Raw genomic sequence first — 23,198 nt, forward strand, 5'->3', positions numbered from 1 at the left:
CTTGCCTGCCTGATACCCCAGCCTGGAACCAAGGCCCCCCACTGCTACTTGCTGGCAAGTACAGCTTTAAGTTTGCTAGAAAATACACATGCACGCCCACACCTACACACCAGGTTTGGGGAAGATACAGACACAACTGCCCCCCAGCTGCCAGAACCAGGCACACAAGCTGTGACTTGCAGTCCTGCTCCAGCCACCGGCATTGAGCCTCTTACTTGCCTCACTCATGCTGGTTCCCCCCAGTAGCTGGTTTTCAGGACACACACTGTTCCCACCCCAGTGACTGGAGGTAGAAGGCACCCACTCGCTCTAGTAGCCGATGTTGAATCCCCCCACATTCACTCCAGTAGCTGATGCTGCAGGGCATCTATACCCCGAGTCTGACTCTAGTAGCCAGCATCAAATTCCACTCACACACACGCAGGTCTCACCAGTAGCTGGCACTGAGACCCCCACCACTTGCTCCAGTAGATGACACCACAGGCCAGGGGCTCCTACACCCCCAGTTTGACTCTACTAGCTGGCACCAAATCCACCCACGCTGGTCCTCCCAGTAGCTAGCACCTAGTCCTTTCAGATCACATACATGTATGCACGTGCACACACACACACACACATGCCCGCAGTCATGCCGGTCCCCTCAGTAGCTGGTGTTCGGGACACACACTGTTCCCACCCCAGTGGCTGGAGGTTAAAGACCCCACTTGCTCCAGTAGCTGGAACCACAGGCCAGGGGTGCTTACACTCCCAGTCTAACTCCAGTAGCTGTCACCAAATTCACTCACACCAGTCACCCCAGTAACTGGCACTCCGGGCTTAAAGTCTACAGGACCCTCCCTAGATCTAGAAAGCTATAGCCCCTCCAACTACTGATGCCAGGACCCCCACCTGCATCCAGTAGCTAACACTATAGGCTGTGGGGCACCTACATCCCCAGTCTGACTCCAGTAGCTGCACCAAATTCCACTCTCACACACATACACAGAGGTCCCACCAGTAGCTGGCACTTAGTCCTTGCAGCACACATACACACAGGATAGAGAGTAAAATTACACAGAGTGATAGTTAAGAAGAGATTTAATAAGAAAATATAAGATGGGACAGACTCTGGTGATCAGGTGCAGGGCTCAGCCAGACAAGCTTACTGACTGACACCATTTTACACGCAACTGGCCTGTTTTATATCCCTTTCTGTCTACTCCCCTCTTCATAGAATATCCTGAGTTGGAAGGGACTCACGAGGATCATCAAGGATCAACATAGAGGTACATTGGCCAGAAAAGGAAGATTAAAGACAATGTACTCCCTCAATAAATAAGACAGGAGAACTGGTGACAGCTGACATGGAAAAGGCTGAGGTACTCAATTTTTTTGCCCCAGTTTTCAATGGTAATCTCTCTTCCCACATCTCAAGTCCCTGAACCTCAGGGCCAGGGACTGGGGGAATGAAGCCCCTCCCATTGTAGGAGAAGATCTCCTTCGAGACCACCTGAGGAACCTGAACATACACAAGTCCACAGGACTCAACAAGATGCATCCCAGGGTTCTGAGGGAATTGGCTGATGTAGTTGCCAAGCCACTCTCCACCATATTTCAAAAGTTGTGGCAGTCAGGCAAAGTCCCCAGTGACTGGAAAAAAGGAAACATCATGCCCATTTTGAAAAAAGGGTAAAAAAGAGGACCCTGGGAACTACCAACCAGTCAGCCTCACCTCTGTGCCCAGTAAGATCATGGAACAGATCTTCCTGGAAGACACATTGAAACATATGGAAGACAGGGAGGTGATTAGAAACAGCCAACACGGCTTCACCAAGGGCAAATCATGCCTGACTAATCTGTTGGCCTTCTACGATGGAGTGACTGCATCAGTGGACAAGGGAAGAGCAACTGCTGTCATCTATCTGGACTTCTGTAAGGCCATCGATATTGTCCCCCACAACATTCTTAGCTCTAAATTGGAGAGAGATGGGTTTGACGGATGGACTGGTAGATGGATAAGGAATTGGCTAATGCCTGCATCCAAAGAGTTACAGTCAATGGCCCAATGTCCAAGTGGAAACCAGTAATGAGTGGTGTCCCTCAAGGATCTATACTGGGACTAGTACTATTGAATATCTTCATTAAAGATATAGTGTGATTGAGTGCACCCTCAGCAAGTTTGCTGATGACACCAAGCTGTGTGGTGCAGTTGATTCACTTGAGGGAAGGGATGTCATCCAGAGGGACCTTGACAGGCTTGAGGAGTGGGCCTGTGTGACCTTCATGAGGTTCAACAAGGCCAAGTATAAGGTCCTGCACCTGAGTTGGGGCAATCCCCAGTATCAGTACAGGCTAGGGGATGAATGGATTGAGAGCAACCCCGCAGAGAAGGACTGTCTCCATTTAGACTGCACCCAGGGCTAAACAATAACCAGTTGTTCTATAACCCAATGTCCCTTCCATGACAGAGGAAGGGAATTGGGAAAAGGAGGAAGACTCGTGGGTTAAAATTTAAACAGATTTAATAAAATAAGGAAACCAATATCAATGCTAATACAAAATACACAAAATTATACTTAACTACAGAGTGCTGGCAAGTCACTCCAGGGATAACAATCCTTGAGAAGGAGAAAAATAGAGGGGAGAAGAGAGCAGAACAAAAAGAGCCCCACCCCTCCCCAGCAAGCTTTCCCTTTTACAGTGAACCTGACCTTAATCTTATAGAATACACCTCTGGGCCAGCCTGGGTCAGCTGCCCTGGATTTAACTGCTAATGGCCTTGATCACCATGACTAGCCACAAACTGAAACAAAATGTAACAGAAACTTGACTCTATAAATTTTATCCCCACAAAACCAGGATAGGATTCCACTCCTTATTCTATATCATTTATGTCAAGTCACTACTATTTTCCCCATCTCTCAACATATATATAACCATATGTACACACAGATATGATTCGCTTTAGTCTATGGGCTATCTCTCCAAAAAGTCCATTGAATTAATTTTGTCCAAAACCATGGGTTTCATTTCTCATAATACTCTCAGGGCAGGAAAAAATCGGTGTGGGATTCACTCAGTTGGCAGATCGGGACAAGGCCTCAATACCGTGTGTTGGACTGGTGAAGTTAAGCACAGCAGGATGCTGTATGGCATCTGGAGCTTGCAGCTGGTACAGCCCATGTTCACAGTCTGGGGTGATTCTTACTTTGAAAAATGACAATTAGGATCATACAGTTCAAGTTATGGACTATTCTCGCCCAAAATCAAATCTCCTTGGGGTGCACATCTAACTTCCCCATCCTCCTGCATCATCCACCAGGTGCACCCAGGTCCTTAAGCAAAAGCAATTCCACACATAGGTTTGCCTTTGCTCGAGGCAGGAGTAATCCAAACTGGTTTTGTCCTGGTTCTGTTTTAGGCCAAACCAATTTTCCTTTCAGTGATTTTTACTCTCAGCTAAGTCTCTTCTAAGTAACTGCACTTTCTGAAATTAACGGCATGTTTTGCAGACAGTGGCTGCTTCTAGGATTCATAATGCTCAAAGTTTGTAGTTATCACTGAGGCACTGGTAGGGATGTTATGCAGAAAGGCTCTTGCTGTACTTATTCTTAGAGAAAACAAGGTCACTGCTAAATTCCTCACTGATTACGAGTGAAGAGCCGTAGAAGGGTCGCACCTCCAGGGAGGAGCAGACAGGGCAGGTGACCCAAAATTGACCAACGAAGGTATTCCATCCCATACACGTCATTCTCAGTATAAAGCAGGGGGATCACAAGGGTCTCTGCCTTCTTACCCCCTTCTACTATGGCCGATGTCCAAAGAGGACTCTGTCCATTTTCCTGCTGCCCCCGATCCCAATCTGTGCATCCCTGAATCCAGTTCCTGTCCATTGCTGGGCCCAGTCTGGGCCTTCCCGGAGCCTGCCCTGCAGTGCCGGTGGTGACGTGGCTGACATCAGGGGAGCTCAATCTTGGTTTTGTATATATTTGTATATATTTAATTAATTCCATTATTATTATTATTATTATACTTTTTCATTATAATAGTTCATTAAACTGTTTTAACTTTCCAACCCATAAGTCTCTCTCCCTTTTCCCTTTCCCTTCCAGATGGGGAGGGGAGGAGAGTTAACAGAGAGCATCTGCCACAGGTTTAATACCTGGCCCAGCTTTAAACCATGACAGATTTATTGGCACCCAACATGGGGCTTGAGAGAAGCTCTGACAGGTTGCTCTGATAAGTCAAATCCCAGCTCCAGCTGGAGGAGGCCTGGATAGCTCAAGTCAACAGAGGATCAGATTTCTTCCTTTTAGATTCACAAGGGGTTGGAAATTAAAACAGACAGCTAACATGGTAATGTCGCTTTTGATCACAGTGTTATCTTGTCTCTTTATAGAGTTTCTTTCACAGTTGAGTATTGCAATGCTGCCTTACCTGCCGTATGCACTGTGCTATTGCTTGCTTCTTATTAAAGTTTACATGCAGTTTAGCAGTGGGCGCTGGTTGAAATGCATCATTTTGGTATGGGGTTTGATACTGATTTATGCCATGATAAACTGGGCTGTTACCATTCTGATCTCTTATCTCTCTGACACAATGATGGGCAACTTCAATCGCAAATCGGTAGCAGAAACTTCATCTGCACACTCCAGGCATCCTTTAGCTGATTTTGTTAATGATTACACTTCCAATTTTACTTCAGGAAATAGTACCTTCCCCTTTTCTGCCAAGCTGATTCCACTAGATTTTGCAAATTTTGGATGTTTTTGGCATGTTTTTATTATCAGTTGTCCTGTATGTGTTTCAGGTGTGGTATAAAATTAAATACCAGTACAGGTGTTATGCAGCCACCTCAGCTCCTACAGCCACTACATCCAAACCCCGGCAATACTCACTGCAGCTGCTACACCCCCCAAGACAGCAGCTGCATCTACTCAAACCTCAGCAGTCTCCACTGTAGTCACTGCACACCCCAAGACAGCAGCTGCATCTACTCAAACTCCGGCAGCCTGCACTGCAGCCTGCTACACTCCCCAAGATGGCCACTGCATCTACTCAGACCTCTGCAGCGTGTACTGCAGCCACTACAGCCCCCAAGACAGCTACTGCATCTACTCAAACTCCAACAACAGGCACTGTGGACACTGCAACTCCATCAACGGGCAATGCAGCTACTCCAATTCCAATGACAGATCCTGCAGTCACTCCAGCTCCAACAACGGGCACTGTAGTTACTTTAACCTCAACGATGGGCACTACAGCTACACCAACCCCAGTGTCTGCCATGGTGATCCTACCCCCATCTGCTACTGGCATCTGCACTGACCACAAGTGCTCTATGCCTACTTCAGGACCAGAGGACCAATCTGGGCCAGTACCAACAGCCCCTGTAACCAAGAAGAAACACCAAAAGAAATCAGCTCATGAAGAGAAGGATGATGACTCAGAGCCTTCTAAGGCAGAGCCATCACATGACACAGGTGAGGGCCCTTCTCAGGCAGAGTCAGGGCATGACACAGGTGAGGGTCATCTTTTTAAAGCAGACCCATCACAGAAGAAAGGTCCTTCTAAGGCAGAACCATCACAGGAGGAAGACTCAGACATAGAGGTAACCTACCACTCCCTATCCCTGAAGGACCTGTGAAATACAAGGAAAGACTTCAGCCATTATGACAGTGAGCCAATTATTACCTGGTTGCTCCGATGCTGGGATAATGGGGCTGATAGCATGGACTTGGATGGTAGGGAAGCCAGACAGTTGAGATCCCTGTCCAGAGACGGTGGTATTGATAAGGCGCTTGCGAAAAAGTCAAACACTATCAGTCTCTGGAGGCGACTTGTCAGCTGTAAAGAGCAGGTATCCCTATAAAGATGATGTTCTGAGCCACCTAAGCAAATGGACCACTATAGAAAAAGGTATTAACTACCTTAGAGAACTAGCTGTGCAAGAGATTATTTATAGAGACCTACGGGACATTGTAGATCCTGTAGATCCTGATGAAGTGGAATGCAACCGATCCATGTTCCAGAAGGTTGTGAAGAGTGCTCCACCGACATATACCCATACATTGTCAATATTGGTCTGGGGAGAAGATGCTATGGCACCATCTACTGCGGGTAAAATGTCTAAATGTATGCGACAGAATTAAGATAGTATTTCTTCCCCACTGCAGACCCGCATCTCAGCTGTGGAAAAACTGACTAAGGAAAACAAGGACTCATTTAAACAACTATCAGACAAACTGTCCAGGACTGAGAATAAACTTGACTTTCTACCTACACAGGCCTGCATTGCAGCCATCAGGAGAAAACACCCTCCTACAAGATCAGCTCAAAGGAAATGGAACACATCACGAGGTATCCTGTGATTTGCCCTGCGTGGTTATGGGGAGGACATGAGCAGATGGCATGGACAACCTACCAGTACCCTAAATGCACGAGTACGTGAGTTGCAAAGTATTTCTGGAGTAACAGGGGGATATCAAAAGTTATCTGTACTGGAAGCTGAAGTGAACCTAACTAAAAATGAATGGAAAAAGCACCCCATTGTGACTGGCCCAGATGCTCTGTGCATCCTTGGCATAGACTACCTCAAGAGAGGGTGTTTTAAGGACCCAAAAGCGTATAGATGGGCCTTTGGTATAGCAGCTGTAGATACTGAGGACATTAAACAGCTGTCTACCTTGCCTGGCCTCTCAGAAAATCCTTCTGTTGTGGGGCTGCTGAAGGCTGAAGAACAACAGGTGCCAATGGCTACTACCACAGTGCACTGACAACAATATCACACCCATCAAGACTCCCTGATCCCCCTTCATAAACTGATTAGACAATTAGAAAATCAAGGAGTGATTGGCAAGACTCGCTCACCCTTTAATAGTCCTATATGGCCAGTGTGAAAGTCTGATGGAGAATGGAGATTAACTGTAGACTACTGTGGCCTAAATGAAGTTACACCACCACTGAGTGCTGCTGTGCCAGACATGCTAGAACGTCAATATGAACTGGAGTCAAAGGCAGCCAAGTGGTATGCCACCATAGACATGGCTAATGTGTTTTTCTCTATTCCATTAGCACCTAAGTGCAGGCCACAGTTTGCTTTTACCTGGAGAGGTATCCAGTACACCTCAAATCAACTGCCCCAGGGGTGGAAACACAGCCCTACTATTTGCCATGGACTGATCCAGACTGCACTAGAAAAGGGTGGAGCTCCAGAACATTTGCAATACATTAATGACATCATTGTATGGGGTGATACAGCAGCAAAAGTCTTTGTCAAAGGGGAGAAAATAATCCAAATTCTTCTGAAAGCTGGTTTTGCCAAAAAAAGAAGCAAAGTCAAGGGACCTGCCCAGGAGATCCAGTTTTTAGGGATTAAATGGCAAGATGGGCGTTGCCAGATCCCGATAGAGGTGATCAACAAAATAACAGCTATGTCCCCACCAACTAACAAAAAGGAAACACAAGCCTTCTTAGGCATTGTGGGTTTCTAGAGAATGCATACTCCAGATTACAGCCAGATTGTACGCCCTCTTTATCAAGTGACCAGAAAGAAAAATGATTTTCAGTGGGGCCCTGAACAATGACAGGCTTTTGAACAGATTAAACAAGAGATTGTGCATGCAGTAGCCCTTGGGCCAATCCAAATGGGATAAGATGTTAAAAATCTGCTCCACACCGCAGCCGGGGACAATGGTCCTACCTGGAGCCTCTGGCAGAAAGTACCAGGGGAGACTCGAGGTCGACCCCTAGGATTTTGGAGTCGAGGACACAAGGACTCCAAGGCCAACTACACTCCAACTGAAAAAGAGATACTGGCAGCATATGAAGGAGTTAGAGCTGCCTCAGAGGTAATCGGTACTGAAGCACAGCTTCTCCTGGCACCCCGATTACCAGTACTAGGCTGGATGTTCAAGGGTAAGGTTCCTACTACTCATCATGCAACTGATGCTACATGGAGTAAATGGATTGCATTAATTACACAGAGGGCTCGAATAGGAAACCCTAATCGCCCAGGAATCTTAGAAGTGATCATGGACTGGCCAAAAGGCAAAGCCTTTGGAATGCCACCAGAAAAGGAGGTGACACGTGCTGAAGAAGCCCCACCATATAATGAACTACCACAGGATGAGAAGAGGTATGCCCTGTTCACCGATGGATCCTGCCGTCTTGTAGGAAAACATCGGAAGTGGAAAGCTGCAGTATGAAGCCCTATACCACAAGTCACAGAAGGACAAGGTGAATCGAGTCAATTCGCAGAGGGAAAAGCCATCCAGCTGGCTTTAGACATTGCTGAACGAGAAAAGTGGCCAAGGCTTTATCTCTATACTGACTCATGGATGGTGGCAAATGCCTTGTGGTGGTGGTTAAAGCAGAGGAAGCGAAGCAAATGGCAGCACAGAGGTAAACCTATTTGAGCTGCTGAATTGTGGCAAGATATTGCTGCTTGGCTAGAGAAACTAGTCGTGAAGGTACGTCATGTAGATGCTCACATACCTTAAAGTCAGGCAACGGAGGAGCATCAAAACAACCAATAAGTAGATCAGGCTGCTAAAGTATTCCAAATAGATTTGGACTGGGAACATAAAGGTGAACTATTTTTAGCTCGGTGGGCTCATGACACTTCAGGTCATCAAGGGAGAGATGCAACATACAGATGGGCTCATGACTGAGGGGTGGACTTAACCATGGACTCTATTGCACAGGTTATCCACGACTGTGAAATGTACACCGCAATTAAGCAAGCCAAACGGTTAAAACCTTTGTGGTATGGGGGGCAGTGGCTGAAATATAAATATGGGGAGGCCTGGCAGATTGACTACATCACACTCCCTCAAACCCGCCAGGGTAAACGTTATGTGCTTACCATAGTGGAGGCAACCACCGGATGGCTGGAAACATACGCTGTGCCCCATGCCACTGCCCGAAACACTATCCTGGGACTCAAAAAGCAAATCTTGTGGCGACATGGCACACCAGAGAGAATTGAGTTGGACAATGGGACTCATTTCAAAAAGTCTCATAGATAACTGGGCCAAAGAGCATGGCATCGAGTGGGTATATCATATTCCCTATGATGCACCAGCCTCTGGTAAAATTGAATGATACAATGGGCTGTTAAAAACTACCCTGAAAGCAGTTGGGGGTGGAACCTTTAAAAATTGGGATAAACATTTGGTGCAAGACACCTGGTTAGTTAACACCAGGGGATCTATCAATCAAGCTGGCCCTGCTCAGTCAGACCTTTTGACATATGGTAGATGGCAATAAATTCCCCATGGTACATGAAAGGAACCTGTTGGGAAAAACCATCCTGGTTCTTCCTGCTACGGGCAAAGGCAAACCCATTCATGGGATTGCTTTTGCTCAGGGACCTGGATGTACTTGGTGGGTGATGCTACAGCATGAAGTCCAATATGTCCCTGAAGGTGATCTAATTCTGGGTGAGAATACTTAATTCTGAACTGTATGATGTTGATTGCTACATAATACTAACAGTGTTCAATAAGTGTCTTTCAGGTTAAGGCAGTGGTGATGAGACCGGAGCTAGCTGCAAGTGGTGTCCAGTAACCTCCTCGAGACTGACATCTTTAACCTGCAACCCATGGGCACGAACCGTGACAAAACTCATACCATGTCTCCTGCCCTGAGAGACTGCTAGCCGGATGGAAACCCACAATCCTGAACTAAATGAACTTAACAAACTTTTTGTGTAGAGATGAATCAAACTAGTGATATCTGTATATATTTGAAAATGAAAAGGTAGTGGTGATCTGAGTATGACGTGAATGGTATGGAATAAGGGGTGGAATGTCCTGGTTTGGCCTAAACCAGGCCAATTTTCCTTTCAGTGATTTTCACTTTCAGCTAAGTCTCTTCCAAGTAACTGCACTTTCTGAGACTAACTGCATGTTTTGCAGACAGTGTCTGCTTCTAGGACTGATAACTCTCAAAGTTTGTAGTTATCACTGAGGCACCGGTAAGGATGTTATGCAGAAAGGCTCTTGCTGTACTTATTCTTAGAGAAACCAAGGTCACTGCTAAATTCCTCGCAGGTTACGAGTGAAGTCAGGTTGCACCTTGTCCTTCTGTGGCTTCTGTGACTCATCGTATAGGACTCCATACAGCAGCTTTCCACTTCCGATACTTCCAAAATCTTCATACTGTCGCATACAGTTAGCCATTTCACCCACAGTAGAACGTGCCATAGCATCTTCTCCCCAGTCCAATATTGACAACGTATGGGTATATGTCAGTGGAGCACTCTTCACAACCTTCCGGAACATGGATCGGTTGCATTCCACTTCATCAGGATTTACAGGATCTACAATTTCCCATAGGTCTCTATAAATGATCTCTTGCACAGCTAGTTCTCTAAGGTAGTTAATACCTTTTTCTATAGTGGTCCATTTGCTTAGGTGGCTCAGAACATCATCTTTATAGGGATACCTGCTCTTTACAGCTGACAAGAGTCGCCTCCAGAGACTGATAGTGTTTGACTTTCTTGCGAGCGCCTTATCAATACCACCGTCTCTGGACAGGGATCCCAACTGCCTGGCTTCTCTACCATCCAAGTCCATGCTATCCACCCCATTATCCCAGCATCAGAGCAACCAGGTAATAATTGGCTCACCTTCATAACAGCTGAAGCCTTTCCTGATATTTCACAGGTCTTTCAGGGATAGGGAGTGGGTAGGTTATCTCTACATCCAAGTCCTCCTCCTGTGGTAGTTCTGCTTTAGAAGGACCTTTCTTCTGTGATGGGTCTGCTTTAAAAAGATGATCAAGGAAACCCCCATCTGTGTCAGGCCCTGACTGTGCTTGAGAAGGGCCCTCACTTGTGTCATGTGATGGCTCTGCCTTAGAAGGCTCTGAGTCATCATCCTTCTCTTCACAAGCTGATTTCTTTTGGTATTTCTTCCTGGTTACAGGGGCAGTTGGTACCAGCACAGATCAGGTAGATGCCAGGCTTTGAGTAGTTGCAGTGGCCATCTTGGGGTATGCAGTGGCTGCAGCATAGGCTGCCAAGGTTTGAGTAAATGCAGCCGCTGTCTTGGGGGGGGTGTAGCAGCTGTGGTGTGAGCTGCCAGGGTTAGAGTGGATTTAGTGGCTGTAGCAGCAGCACATGCTGTAGGAGCTGAGGTGGCTGCATAGCACCTACACCTGTCCCTGCACCGATATTTAATCTTATCCCACATCAGAAACACATTCAGGACAACCGAAAATAAAAACATGCCACCTAGACAGCCCCATACAAATTTCGCAGAATCTAGTGGAATCAACTTGGCAGAAAAGGAGAAGGTACTATTTCCCAAAGTAAAATTGGAAGTGTAATCATTAACAAAATCAGCTAGAGGACGCCTGGAGCGTGCAGATGAAGTTGCTGCTACCGATTTGCGATTAAAGTTGCCCATCATTGTGTCAGAGAGATAAGAGATCAGAATGGTAACAGCCCAGTTTATCACGGCATAAATCAGTATCAAACCCCATACCAAAACGATGCATTTCATCCATCGCCCAGTGCTAAACCGCATGTAAACATTAAGAAGCAAGCAATAACACAGTGGCCACGGTAGGTAAGGCAGCATTGCAAAACTCAACTGTGAAAGAAACCCTATAAAGAGATGAGATAACACAGTGTTCAAAAATGACATTACCATGTTAGCTATCTGTTTTTAATTTCCAACCCCTCATAAACCTCAAAGGAAGAAATCCAACACTCCTCCAGCTGAACCCTCCGGGTCTCCTCCTGCCGGAGCTGGGATTTGACTTATCAGAGTAACCTGTCAGAGCTTCTCTCAAGCACCACATTGGGCACCAATAAATCTGTCACGGTTTAAAGCTGGGCAGGCTATTAAACCTGTGGCAGATGCTCTCTGTTAACCCTCCCCCGCCCCCCGAAAGGAAAGGGAAAAGGGAGAGACACTTACGGGTTGGAAAGTTAAAACAGTTTTAATAAACTATAATAATGAAAAAAAGAGTATAATAATAATATTGGAATAATCAAATATATACAAAACCAAGATCGAGCTCCCCCCGTGTCAGCCACGTCACCACCAGCACTGCAGGGCAGGCTCCAGGAAGGCCCAGGCTGGGCCCAGCAACAGTCGAGAACTGGATTCAGGGATGCACGGATCAGGATCGGGGGCAGCAGGAAAACATACAGAGTCCTCTTTGGACACCGGCCATAGCAGAAGGGGGGTGAGAAGGGAGATGAAAGGGCCAAAGGCTCAAGCAGCAGAAGACCAAGACCCCTGTGATCCCCCCGGGTTTATACTGAGAATGACATGTATGGGATGGAATACCTTCGTTAGTCAATTTTGGGTCACCTGCCCACTCCTCCCTGCAGGTGTGACCCCCCTTCGGCTCTTCACTCGTAAGCAGTGAGGAATTTAGCAGTAACCTTGGTTTCTCTAAGAATAAATACAGCAAGAGCCTTTCTGCATAACATCCCTACCAGTGCCTCAGTGATAACTACAGCTTTGAGCGTTATCAGTCCTAGAAGCAGACACTATCTGCAAAACATGTAGTTAGTTTCAGAAAGTACAGTTACTTAGAAGAGACTTAGCTGAAAGTGAAAATCACTGAAAGGAAAATTGGCCTGGTTTAGGCCAAACCAGGACACCATCACGACCTGCTCTTTTTGTGGTTTATCATCTTCTCTATAGGGGTGACTGATACTGGCATTGGTTGAATCCCTAGGGTAGCTGCATCACCCATCACTGTTGGCTGATTAGCTGCAGCCCTTGTTGCCAAAGTCTGGGTCAACACAGCAAGTGCTGCCTGGAGTTGAGTAATTGCAGTACCCAGTGCAGAGATCTGAATAGCCTCTGGGGTAGCCAGGATGTCTACTGTGGGGACTGGCAGGGTCTGAGTATCTGCAATTCCAGTTGTGGGTGCTGGGGCAGCTGCGGTGTCTGTCATAGGGGCTGGAGTTGCTGTGGTGCCTGGTGCAGTGGTTGCAGCAGCTGTGCTGCATCCACCCCTATACCCACGTTTTACTGTAAGCAAAAGCAAAAACTGAAAGACATTCAAAAGGCCTGACAATATGAGCATGGTGGTTGAAACATCCCACAGATATTCCAAATTCTCAAAGGCCATTGAAATTAGCCTTCAGGGAAAAGGAAAGTTCATATCACCCACGCCCATTCCATAGAAATCAGAAACAGACACAGTTCCAAAAGAAATTATAATATGAGAAACTAATGCCAAAAAACATAGCAGAGTGATACCTCTAAGTCCATGCCCAGAAGTGATAAACCACACAAAACCCATAACAGTGGCAAAGCCACACATTTGATAAGCCACCCCAAAAGCAACTGTAAAACCAAACAACAGAGAATTCTACCCAGCAACCCTTCTACCGACACCAACATAATGAATGTTCATAACAAAAGCAGTCGAATCTGTGAAAACTTCAACCCTCTGAGAGTCTTAGAGCAAAAGTCTGCGGTTCTCCCAGGTGATCTATTTACATTGGGCACCAAATAAACTGTCTTCATTTAGTCCACACCCAGGGCTAAACAATAAGCAATTGTTCTCTCACCCAATGTCCCTTCCCCAACCAAGGAAGGGAATTGGGAAAAGGAGGGAGACTCATGGGTTAAAATTTAAACAGATTTAATAAAATAAAGAAATTAATATCAATGGTAATACAAAACATACAAAATTATACTCAGCTACAGAGTGCTGCTAAGTCACTTCACAGAGAGCAGTCATTAGGAAGGAGAGCAGGAAAAGATAGCAGAAAAAAACTTCTCTTTCTCACAAGCTTTCCCTTTTATAGTGAACCTGATGTCAATGATATAGAATACACCTGTGGGCCAGCCTGGGTCAGCTGCCCTGGATTTAGTTGCTAATGGCCTTGATCACCATGGCTGGCCACAAACTGAAACAAAATGTAACAGAAACTTGATTCTATAAATTTTATCCCCATGAAACCAGGACAGGGGTGATGGTTGATGAGAAGCTGGACATGAGCCAGCAATGTGCACTTGCAGCCCGGAAAGCCAATTGTATCCGGGGCTGCATAAGAAGAAGCATGGCCAGCAGGTCGTGGGAGCTGATTTTCTCCCTCTGCTCTGCTCTTGTGAGACCCAGCCTGGAGTACTGCATCTAGCTCTGGGGCCCCCAGTACAAGAAAGACATGGACCTGTTAGAGCAGGTCCAGAGGAAGACCATGAAAATGGTCAGAGGGCTGGAGCACCTCTCCTATGAAGAAAGGCTGAGAGAGCTGGGGTTATTTAGCCTGGAGAAGAGAAGGCTCCGGGGAGACCTTATTGTAGCTTTTCAATATATAAAGGGGGCTTATAAGAAAGATGGAGAGAGACTTTTTACTAGGACCTGCAGTGATAGGAAGAGGGGCAATGGTTTTAAACTGAGAGAGGGTAGGTTTAGATTGGATATAAGGAAGAAATTCTTTATGATGAGGTTGGTGAGACATTGGAACAGGTTGCCCAGAGAGACTGTAGATGCCCCATCTTTGGAAGTGTTAAAGGCCAGGTTGGATGGGGCTTTGAGCAACCTATCTAGTGAAAGATGTCCCTGCCCATGGCAGGGGGGGTTGGACTAGATGATCTTTAAAGGTCCCCTCCAACCCAAACCATTCTATGATTCTAACCAAGTTTATAACAAATGGTTAAGTTCAGCAGAAAGTTAAACATCACTTTCTTTAAAGTTATTCCTAAAAGAAAATGGAAATTTAGTCCTCTTATAAATTAAATCATTTAATGTAGAAGATATACCACAGAGCAGCTAAAGGAGCACACTAAATGGGTTAAGGTGAAAAATTCCTATATCAAACATTAACCAGAAATAATAAAATTCCTTTAAATACAGAAAAAGCAAAGAGCAGCTCAGATGATAGACAGAAATGTAAAAGTTTTGTTGATACTTTAAACAGTGCCTGGCAGCATGGGAAAGAATCAGATTCCTCTACTAAACTTTAGCATCAGAGTGCTATGCTTGGTTCTGACTATAAACTTTTTCCTTAAATAAGCAGTTCAGAGTGGGATCAAATGACCAGCCACAGACATACCAATAATTAATTTTTTAGAATAGATCCATAGCACATATGTTTTGTAACATGCAGTTCTCTCAGTTCTTCACTTTGTTAGAAATCTATGTAGCAGGATGCTCTGCCTAAGTGGGGGCGAGATAAGAACACTGTCTTGAACTTCACCCTACTCATCTGGTGGAAAACTACTAGACATGATGGGGGTCATGCTGTCCTTAGTGTTGAAGGACATTAGGAACTAGCCTGACTCAGCAACCACAAGGGTAGGATGTGAAACCAGATGTTTTCGACAAGAAAAATAAAGGAATGCTGAGCTAGAAGGTTTAGCTTAGCCACAAATGACTGACAGTCAATCACTTCATACTATAAAAGTCTAGTCCCATTTTTGATCGGTGGGAATTCCAGTATACACCACATAGGAGTATGCTTTTCCTCCCTTGAGTGGGGATGCCCCTTAGGGTTACCCCTTGAGGCTGAGTGAAAGAGAATTGCCCACGGTCATCGATATGGGTGAGTAACATCAATCTCTATAATTAATTATCAAACTAACTTGAAATATTTATTTATTAAATGATAATTAATAATAGCTATAGCTCTTATACTGTGTAGTAGATATTCTGATTAAAGTCCTTTAGCCTAATCATATCATTATCAATTATAATAAAATTTTTTACTTTATTCGCATATCTGGTTTACCAGATTTAATGGATTATCTATGGAGGCACAATATAAATACTGAGGCTTAAGATCTCTGGTCAGTGGCCAGCTGGTATGATTGGGAAAAGATCCAAGCCAAAATAGATAAAAATCGGGGATCACTGAAAGATCAGAAAGGGAAAGGTATTATCTGCCCTGTATTGGGACTATGTCTAAAGGCTGCATGGCAATGGAGAGAACAAATCATGAAAGTAACTAATGATCTGAAAGATGAGATAAAAGGAAACAATCAGAGTTGTTCTTAATGTACCAAAACGAACGACTCGTACAACAATTAAAAGAATCCAAAGGAAAGGGAAAAATATTGTAAGAGAAATTAGAACTAATGCTGCTAAAAGCCCCCAGTCCTCTGGATGCTAGGAAAATGCAGAAACTAATAGTATCACCTGAGGATTGGGGTGGTGACATTTGGGAAAGCCCTGATGAAAATGATGATGAGGGGGAATGGAACCCCAATGAAACAATTGAACCTTCGGCTCCTAGAGAGGAAGAAATTCCTGAACTAAAATTGAGACCCATAATTAAAACTGAAATATCAGAAGGACCTCAAGGAGGTCAGAGAAGGAATACAGTCAGGATTACTCCATGGGATCCCCTGCAATTGGCGAATCTACAGGAAAAGTATGGATGAAAACCAGTAGAGTCAGAAACTGAGTACTTGTGGAGAGTGAGCCTCTCAGGAGGAGATGATAGAATATTGCTAGATGGAAGTGAGGCTGACAGATATTGGGGATCAGGGGTATTGCTAAATTTGGGACCTGAGCCTGCTGAACACCTCCATTCTATAACCAGCAGGGTTGCCTATTGGGCAGGAGGAAGAGATGTTATGGAAAGAGGAGAACCAGCTTCTATACCCATAAAGTCACCCAATGAACTATCCACCGCTGTTACAAAAGCAGCCTGTTTGCAAGCAATGCACAGGCATTTGAACATAGACATCCCGATCTCCGCCAAAATAGACCCTAATATAGAATCATAGAATGGTTTGGGTTGGAAGGGACCTTAAAGATCATCTAGTTTCAATCCCCCTGCCATGGGCAGGGACACCTTTCCACTAGACCAGGTTGCTCAAAGCCCCATCCAACCTGGCCTTGAACACTGCCAGGGAGAGGTCATCCACTACTTCTCTGGGCAACCTGTGCCAGTGTCTCACCACCCTCACAGTAAAGAATTTCTTCCTGATATCTAATCTAAATCTACCCTATTTCAGTTTAAGACTGTTACTCCTCATCCTATCACTACATGCCCTTGTAAAAAGTCCCTCTCCAGCTTTCCTGTAGGCCCCCTTCAGGTACTGGAAGGCTGCTATAAGGTCTCCCCGGAGCCTTCTCTTCTCCAGGCTGAACAGCCCCAACTCTCTCAGCCTCTCTTCATAGGAGAGGTGCTCCAGCCCTCTGATCATCTTCGTGGCCCCCCTCTGGACTCACTCCAACAGGTCCGTGTCCTTCTTATGTTGGGGGCTCCAGAGCTGGATGCAGTACTCCAGATGGGGTCTCACGAGAGCGAAATATGTTAAGACCTGTATTGAGAGGGGCCCCAGCAATGTTGAAAACATATTTAGTGGGGCGCCGTAATGAAATCAGAAGGGATGTGACTCATAATGAAGCATTACACAACCCTCAGGTCCCAAGGCAACCTATCCCCACTTGGGGAGAGCTCCTGCATGATGTCATCTGCTGGAAATGCAATACAGCAAAGAGGAAACAGTCTCGGATGTTCCTGCAGTGTATGGGAGATAACTTCCTGACACAGCTGGTGAGTGAGCCAACTAGGGAAGGCGCCCCGCTGGACCTCTTGTTTGCAAACACAGAAGGACTAGTGGGAGATGTGAGGGTCGGTGGCCGTCTTGGGAATAGTGACCACGAAATGTTAGAGTTTTTGATAGTGGGGGAAGTAAGGAGGGGCAAGAGCAGAACTTCCGCCTTAGATTTCCGGCAGGCTGACTTTAGCCTGTTTAGGAGGTTGGTGGACAGAGTCCCTTGGGAGTCGGTCCTGAAGGGCAAAGGGGTCCAGGAAGGCTGGACACTCTTCAAGAAAGAAATCTTAAAGGCGCAGGAGCAGGCCATCCCCATGTGCCGAAAGACAAGCCGTCGAGGAAGAAGACCAGCCTGGCTGAACAGAGAGCTTCGACTCGAACTTGGGAAAAAAAGGAGAGTTTGCGAGCTTTGGAAGAAGGGGCAGGCCACTCAGGAGGACTACAAGGATGTCATGAGGCTATGCAGGGAAAAAATTAGAAGGGCCAAAGCCCAACTAGAACTTCATCTGGCCACTGCCATAAAAGGCAATAAAAAATGTTTCTATAAATACATTAGCAACAAGAGGAGGGCCAAAGAGAATCTCCATCCTTTACTGGATGCAGGGGGAAACATAGTGACAAAGGCTGAGGAAAAGGCTGAGGTGCTTAATGCCGCCTTTGCCTCAGTCTTTAGCAGTAGGACAAGTTCTCCGAGTACCCAGCCCCATGAGCTGGCGGACAGGGACGGGGAGCAGAATGAAGCCACCACAATCCACGGGGAAATGCTTAGCGACCTGCTGTGCCACTTAGACACACACAAGTCTATGGGGCCAGATGGGATAGATGGGATCCACCCAAGGGTACTGAGGGAGCTGGCGGAAGTGCTCATCAAGCCACTTTCCATCATTTATCAGCAGTCCTGGCTAACCAGGGAGGTCCCAGGTGACTGGAAATTAGCAAATGTGACACTCATCTACAAGAAGGGCCGGAAGGAGGATCTGGGGAACTACAGGCCTGTCAGTCTGACCTTGGTGCTGGGGAAGCTTATGGAGCTGATCATCTTGAGTGCCATCATGGGTCACGTACAGGACAACCAGGCGATCAGGCCCATTCAGCATGGGTTTATGAAAGGCAGGTCCTGCTTGACTAACCTGATTTCCTTCTATGACAAGATGACACGCTTCCTGGATGAGGGAAAGGCTGTGGATGTTGTCTACCTAGACTTTAGTAAAGCCTTTGACACCTTCTCCCACAGCATTCTCCTGGAGAAACTGGTTGCTCATGGCTTGGATGGGCGTACACTTCGCTGGGTAAAGAAACTGGCTGGATGGTCGGGCCCAAAGACTTGTGGTGAATGGGGTTAAATCCAGTGGGCGGCCAATCACAAGTGGTGTTCCCCAGGGCTCAGTATTGGGGTGTGAGGGACCAAATTGGCAAATAGATGTCTCAAAGTTTGCCTATGCAGGTGTACCTGGACACTTGTGTGTAGGGGAACTTGTCTAGACATGTCTAGACAGCCACTTGTCCCTGTCACTCAAACTTGTTTACACTGGAGTAAGCACTGGTCCCCATCACCTGCCTGCCAACACTCAGACCTAGGATGCATGGACACATCCATTGGATGGAGAAAGCGCGGTCACATGCCCATTGGACGGGACAGGTATGCATGCCCACCTTCACTCCCCATAAAAAGAACTGTGCAGACAGGCCTGCAGTTTCTGCTTCTCCCACTGCTTCTACGTCGTCTGTGTGGGCTCGCCTTTTCTACCTCTGCTGCGTGGGCTCGCCTTTTCCACTGCTTCTACCTCATCTGTGTGTGCTATTGCCTTTACCCTGCTGCATCACTCACCGCTGGAAGACAAAAGATGTCGCTGGACCCACGGTGGTGACTATCCCTGCGCATCTATTTTTTCCCCCTTTATTTCCCACCTTTCCTATTGCTCAGTTTCCTCTGCCTTTGGTCAATAAAGCGGCTTGTTTGGCAGCATTTGGCCTCCTTTGTGCCTTAATCTCGCCTCTTGGGATCGCAAAGAATCTTCCCAGGGCCCAGACTCCAACTCGGGCTCTGACATTAGTTAGCATAGTCACCAGGATCCCTTGAGGCGAGAGTGCTGCATTCCCTGTCTGCTTTTCTTTCGACTTATCTTCCGGGCATGCCTTGTGTGATTCTGGTCCGTTTGTGGGTGCCTCTCAGGGACGTTAGGGGTGGGGTTTATGTGGATTGAATGCTTACCTGCTGCCTCCCTGGGATGATTGCCCCCCCACTTGTTGATTAGGAGTTTGTAGGAACTTGATTGTGGACCAGAATTTTGAGAGAAAATTGCTTGTGAACCGAGACTTTTGTGGATGTTTGAGTGTGGGCGGTCTAGACTTTTGTGAAAAACTGCGTGTCAGATATAGAAGTGAATAACGTGTTGTACGACTGAATTCGTGCCTTACTTAAAGATGGTAGATTTTGGGATGGAAAAGGGAAAGCCGTTATCTGTGCCATTTTGGGTGCAAATTTAGTGGCGGCTGTGCAAGCCAGAGACCGGCAGTGTGGTGCTGAGTTTCAGATGGTGCAGTCCCTGCAGGCTCTTGTCTGGTCCCTGCAGGCACAAGTAGAGAATTTGAAGGGGCAATTAGAACAGGAGAAAGCTCAGGCAGGCTGTCTGCAGTCTGTTCTTAAAGAGCAACTCCTCGTGGGCGAGAGTCGCTATTTCCAATCGCCCCCTAAGAGGGAAGCTGCATATCCCTGGGAGGAGTTAGAGGCAGCAAAACTTAGACTAGACAAACAAATGCCCCGCTCGTTGCAACCCTTTGTTAAAACAGAATTTATATATGATGACGAGCTGAGTTACCCTCCTCGAATAACTACCAAAGAAACACCCTATTCTCCCATAGAACTGGCCAGACTAAAAAAGGAGTACAACTGCACTCCTAGGGAGTCAGAAACTGAATACGTATGGAGATTGTCACTGTCCGGTGGAGACCACATATTGTTAAGCGAAAGGGAGGTGGAAGGGTACTGGGGACCTGGAGTATTTTTAACTACGGGTGAACACCGGGCTCCCTGGTCCCTAACTCAGAGGGTGGCTTATTGGGTGGGCGGTCTCAACCCCTTAGAACGGGGAGAACCCCTCACTATTGTGGGGGCTACAGAACAATTACTGGAAAGCGTACAGAAGGCAGCATGCTTACAAATAATGTACGAGCACGAGCTCAGATCTAAACAGGAATCCCCACTGATGTTGCCTGTGGACCCTGAACGGATGACGCCCTTGATACGGGGTTTCCCAGAATCATTAAAACCCATGGGCATACAATTACAGAACACGATTAAAGCAGTGCCCCAAAGTGAGAGGGTCTCCGCCGTATTAGTGGGGCGGGTGACCCCTGAACACAGGTCCCTGGATTTGAAGGTGTGGACCTGGGGGGAGGTCGCCCATGAGTTAATTAATTACGGACAAAAGTATGGTCCGGTTAACATGTTGTCCATGAGATCTGAGTCAAAGGGGTACTGAAATAAAATCCCCTGGCAGTAACAAAAGAATGCCTCCCCCTAGATCTCCTAGTGGGAGGAACATACCAAATGAACGTAACACCTTATGGTTCCTGGGGTGCTGAAAGGGTATCCTGCGGGATCTCATGGACGGGTTACCCACAGACAAGCTAGAGAAGTTGGTCTTGGGGCTGGCCTGAGGAGCGGGCAACCCAAGAAAGAATATCCAAAACCCCGACTCCTAATGCACTCACGTCCCCAATTGGTTTAACTAACTCGATTACCCCCCAGAAGCTGAAGGGAAACTAACTCCTTCTTCCCCTGGTAGTGAGCGGGGGGGGGGGGGGGGGGGCGAAGGGTGGGTGTATATTAGACAGCTCACCATAAACCAACGGGGCGATTTGTTGCTTAATTGTTTTCTCAGACCCAGGCAGATACCCATTACATTTTTGGTTGATACTGGTGCCCAAGTGTCCGCTATTAAAACAGAGGAGGTGATACGTGGTGGCATATCACCATCTAAACGACACTTGCTGGTGGCAGATGAGTTCCACAATGTTCAAGCACAAGCATTAGCTACGGTTAGCCTGCCGCTACCCGGGGAGGAGGTGGCCACTCCAGTGGGAATGGTTGTGGGGCCGTTCCCGCTTAACCCCTTGGGGCTTGATGTTTTGAAAGGTAAAATGTGGATGGACAATAAGGGAGGAAGCTGGTCTTTCGGTGATCCACCAATAGATGTACGGTTCTTGCAAGCTGCGCCATTGCTTCCCCCCTCCAAATTGACAAATGTTTAGCCTTACCCGTTACCTTTAGGGGTGCGAGCAGGAATAGCCCCGGTACTGGAGGAGTTAAGGGAACAGGGGCTCTAGTTCCTACCCACTCCCCCTTTAATTCTCCAGTATGGCCCATATGGAAACCAAAGGGCAAGTGTAGACTGACAGTGGATTAAGGGAGGCTTAATGCTAATACGGGCCCATTAAAAGCAGCTGTGCCAAACATTGCCGAGCTCATTGCCACTATTCGGGAACAAGCACACCCCATTATGGCCACCATTGACGTTAAAGACATGTTCTTTATGGTCCCTCTGCAGTCTGAGGACCAAGACCGGTTTGCTTTCACCTGGGAGGGACAACAGTTTACATTTACTCAGTTCCCCCAGGGGTACAAACACTCTCCTCCCCTGGCTCACCATGCTCTAGTGTTGGAGCTGGAACTATTCCCATTAGAGGAAGTGGTTAAAATTTACCAGTACATTGACAATATGTTTATAGGAGGGGAGCAGATGGAAAACGTCTGGAAAAATCAAGATGCTATTATCCTCCATCTAGAGGGCATAGGACTAAAAATCCTGCCTGAGAAAATTCAGACCCCATCGAATGAGGTGAAATTCTTGGGGATTTGGTGGAAAGGGGGAATGACGTGCATTCCCTCGATACCCTCTCCATGCTAGACCAGATAAAGATACCTGAGTCAAAGAAGGAGCTGCAGCACGCGTTAGGGACACTTGTCTTTTGGAGAAAACATATCCTGGACTTTTCCATTATTGTCCGACCTCTGTATGATTTATTACGAAAGGGTGTGTCGTGGGACTGGACTCCAGTCCATGAAGAGACTTCAAAACTTTTAATATTTGAAGCGGCCAGTCACCAGGCTCTTGGCCCAATCCACCCCACTGACCTGATTCAAATTGAATGGGGATTCGCCCAGTCGGGCTTATCAATCCACTTCTGGCAAAAGGGCCCTGAAGGACCTGCCTGACCCCTCGGATTTCACTCCCGCAGCTTTAAAGACGCGGAGAAACGATACACTGTGTGGAAGACCCTCAGCCTGCAAACAGCTGTGCTTTACTTGGGGAGCATAAGATTTGCTTGGGAACACTGCACTGAGAATAGTTTTTGCTTGCTTCTAAGATAAAGGAGCCGAGACCAGTTCACAGGGCTTTTTGAGGCATGAAAGAAGTAAACATGTGTTGAAGGTCAGTTCTGAACACAGCTGAAAACAGGGAATGGTTGTTGATGTTTTGAGCCCAGGACACTGTGGGCTCTTCCCAGGATGGGTGATGAGTGCTTAGCGTGTGAATGTTGATGTTATCTTGAACTGCCTAGTCTGGCTCCTGCATTGTAGCAGTTAAATAGGGTAGTAGAATAACAATAAAAAGACTTAGGCCTTTAGGCTTCAGGCCCTTGCATCTCAGAGTCTGTGCCTTCCTTGCCACCCACCGCAACACTGTATGGGAAAAGGGACTATTTGTAGTTAGCTTGGCTTTACGA

The 23,198-nt window shown here is 46.6% G+C and overlaps 1 pseudogene; it reads left to right on the forward strand.

The window, feature by feature from the left end:
- The first annotated feature begins 1,730 nt into the window (after positions 1-1,730).
- Positions 1,731-21,128, forward strand: LOC137675725 (uncharacterized; annotated as a pseudogene).
- The last annotated feature ends 2,070 nt before the right edge of the window (positions 21,129-23,198 follow it).

The sequence above is a fragment of the Nyctibius grandis genome, chromosome W, assembly GCF_013368605.1.
Source record: "Nyctibius grandis isolate bNycGra1 chromosome W, bNycGra1.pri, whole genome shotgun sequence".
Classification (NCBI taxonomy): domain Eukaryota; kingdom Metazoa; phylum Chordata; class Aves; order Nyctibiiformes; family Nyctibiidae; genus Nyctibius; species Nyctibius grandis.